Consider the following 3,608-nt stretch of genomic DNA (forward strand, 5'->3'; position numbering starts at 1 on the left):
TATGTCACTGTCTTCATGTCACCAATAAAAAAAAAAAAAGAAAAAAAGATCTACATCAGAATTCCAGCACATATAATTCTCTGCCCTTTCATGAATGAGCTGGCAACCTGCAACAACTCCTTTTACCCATCTTATTTCCTCTCCTTCTAGCCAGAGCTGTATCAAAGTGTATACCCTCTTTATTTCCACTACCTGATGCCCCATTCCACCTACACATAACTCATCAAAGAGATGCGCTCCTCCTTTTGTAACCCAGCCCCTCTCAATCTGGTCCCATGGCTGCCTTGCCCTGGACAGTATGCAGAGGCTTTGACAGAGGAAACTGAGCTCTGTTAAGGATACTCCTGTAGCCTCAGTGCTGCCTTTCTCATCTTGCCATGGGGAAGATGGCAAGATGAGAAAGGGGGAAAGAAAAGAAGAGAGGGTGGCTGTGACGCTTCACAGAGCGCAGCCTGGTCCAAGCCATTCACTTCCACTCCCATGGCTCACAGTAATGCTGCTCCATGTTGCTGCCAGAAAGCTGAGACCTTTCCATGGGGAAAATGGGGATGGGGAGGAGGAACAGAAGGTAGAAAACCCACAAGGCCAAATTGACCTTGGAGTCTTTTACTCTCAGAGAATCACAGAATATTAGGAGTTGGAAGGGACCTCGAAAGATCATCCAGTCCAACCCCTGCCAGAGCAGGATCACCCAGACCAGGTCACACATCCAGGTGGGTTTTGAATGTCTCCAGAGAAGGAGACTCCACAACCTCTCTGGGCAGCCTGGGCCAGTGCTCTGTCATCCTTACAGTAAAACAGTTTTTCCTCATGTTCAGATTGAACCTTCTATGCTCCAGCTTGCACCCATTGCCCCTTGTCCTGTCATTTGCTATCACTGAGAAGAGCCTGACTCCTTTCTCCTGACACTCGCCCTTTACAAATTTATAAACATTAATGAAGTCACCCCTCACTCTCCTCTTCCCCAAGCTAAAGAGACCCAGCTCCCTCAGCTGCTCCTCATAAGGGAGATGCTCCACTCCCTCCATCGTCTTTGTGTCTCTGCGCTGGACTCATTCAAGCAATTCCTTGTCCTTCTTGAACTGAGAGGCCCAGAACTGGACACAATATTCCAGATGTGGTCTCACCAGGGCAGAGTAGAGGGGAAGGAGAACCTCTCTGACCTACAACCACCGCCCTTCTGATACAACCCAGGATGCCATTGGCCTTCTTGGCCACAAGGGCACATTGCTGGCTCATGGTCATCCTGCTGTCCACCAGGACCCCCAGGTCCTTTTCTGCCTGGCAGCTCCAGTCACTCATCCCCAAGTCTGTAACGCTGCATGGGGTTATTGCGACCGAAGTGCAGGACCCAGCACTTTGCCTTGTTGAAGCTCATACAGTTGGCCTCAGCCCACTGACTCACATCTGTAAGGTCCAGCTCCATCCTGAGCTCTTCAGACACAAAGACCATTGGAATATGTGATCTGCCCAACAGCTGATGAAGGATGGTTAAAGGCTGGACCAGAACGGAAGAAAGAGTAGAGTCCTTTGCCTGAATACTGATCCCCTCTGGTTGAGTCAATACTAACAGAAACATTTTCAATGAATGAACATGTTGTTGTTATTATTAACCTAGACCAAATACAGAGCAGAAGGTACCAACAAACATATTCAAGTCCACAGCTGATTTCACAAATACTGTTTTAAACTAGGCACAAAATCTTAGAGGCTATACTGTTACCTCAGAAAGGCAGGGTAAACAGCTACACAGAGCCTGCTTTTTCAAAAAATGTACTCCTCTTCTGTGCATTAGTAAAAGGAAATGAATTTTATACTTGTAACTACTCCTAAATGCCTTAATTCTTCCAAAGATAATTTAGAAACTTTTTATAATTTCCACTGCAGGTTTCAAAGCACAACTCGACCTCATCAGTGTTGAAATAAGTGTGTTAGCAATAGTCCATGCCATTCTGTGGTATTATCATATGCTAAATTAAGGGACACGTTTTCCCTCGTCATTATTATTTTAATGTGAGGAGGTGGGAAAAAGATGATCCCCACCAAAGGAAGGAAAAAGGGGGAAAACAATAACAAATCGGTATCTCTTTTGAGAATTGCCCCACAGGCCAAACATTTTTATGTTCTTAATCATTATTAAATGACTTAACATGACACACAGAGCCTGGCGAATGATTGCATCCTGACATGAGAACGAATTACAAATGAAATGAAAGATCAAGCTGTATTAGAGGACTGCCTCTGGGAAATGAAAATCTTTAATTCTCTTTTATTATTGACATTTATTTGGCTGCCATGAATAACAACATAGCAAAGAGATTCTGCTATGCTTGTGCACTGAATAGCTTATCCCACGGCTCAAAACTGCCTTAACATTTATCATGTTTGCTTTTGTAGCTGACACCATTGCATACACTCTCTATCCATCTTGCATTTATCATGCATATAAAGTGCATTCTCTAATTTAAGTTCATTTCATAGTGAACAAACAGCTAAGATTAGCAAGTGCCAGTCCTCAAATAAGCTCCCAGTTGTAAAAATATCAAAGAAGGGATTAATAGATTTGTTAACATCTCCAGTTTGAAGAATAAAATAAGTACACAGTCAAAATTAAATAAAAGCACAGGAGGGTTACATATAAGATTTAGGTTTACTACTGTTATTACTAGTTCATGTATAAAAACATTTTTATACTGCTATTTTTCAGCCAACTGTACAACACTCAAGTGGAGTGCCTCCATATGGGCCATTCACGTAATGCAGTAACTTTCTGGAAGCAACACTTCCATCATTATTCAGTGAGATACACACACCCGACTCTCAATGACTGCTTTCTATTTCCTTTAAACCACTTTGTAGCTAACAAAATAAGGGAAGAAGCAAACTATTGGAGAAATCATTCCAACTGCTGTTAAGAATGATCTATATAGCAGTGACATACCTACTTAGTGCTTAGCCCTGCAGCCACAGTGAAGCCGATTCTGATTTTGAGGCAAATATCGTATGAGTAAGCACTGGTCCCTCAGGTGCAAAGCTTCCTCAACTTCACTTGGCTTCCAAAGGAGGAATTCAGCCCTGACTAATAACTTAACTCGTGAAGGAATGAACGACTAAAATGGCTTGCCACAGCACATGTTTTTAATAGCTTTATTTAGTCTAGAAGCATAGGTGGACAGAATTAAAGAGACTGTCAAAAGGTAGGCAGTCATGTTTATAATGCTTAAAACTGTGTCGTACATCATCAATTTAGACAGCACAAACTACTTGTATCCCTGCTAGAACACCTTTTTCCCACGTACTCCTTTGAGAATAAAAGAGCAGACGGCTGAGAAAAGCTAGAAGTGAGACTTTCTGCTCAAAGCAAAAAAGCCTGGAAATTCACTTAGTACTGGATTTCACTTCCTCCTCTTCACAAATGTTTAAATATACTATACTGTTGCACAGCTGTTCTCAGCAGGCATAGTGTGTTCTTGTTTGCAGCAAAGATGGCTACACAGATAAAATCTCAAGTCATAAAAATCTGAGTAAAACCAACTGGATCAATATTTGAGATCTATGTTATAAAAAAAGAACTTAAGATGTTCAGAACTAAATTCTCAGGCATTCCT

General features: G+C 42.1%; 1 protein-coding gene across 1 annotated transcript in view; it reads right to left on the reverse strand.

The window, feature by feature from the left end:
- The window catches only part of ADK (adenosine kinase), a gene marked incomplete at its 5' end in the record, with an annotated part of 48,458 nt that overhangs the window by 37,831 nt on the left and 7,019 nt on the right, over window positions 1-3,608 (reverse strand). The gene's annotated exons all lie outside the window — the stretch shown is intronic.

Source organism: Mesitornis unicolor, unplaced genomic scaffold (assembly GCF_000695765.1).
Source record: "Mesitornis unicolor isolate BGI_N332 unplaced genomic scaffold, ASM69576v1 scaffold9438, whole genome shotgun sequence".
Lineage (NCBI taxonomy): Eukaryota > Metazoa > Chordata > Aves > Mesitornithiformes > Mesitornithidae > Mesitornis > Mesitornis unicolor.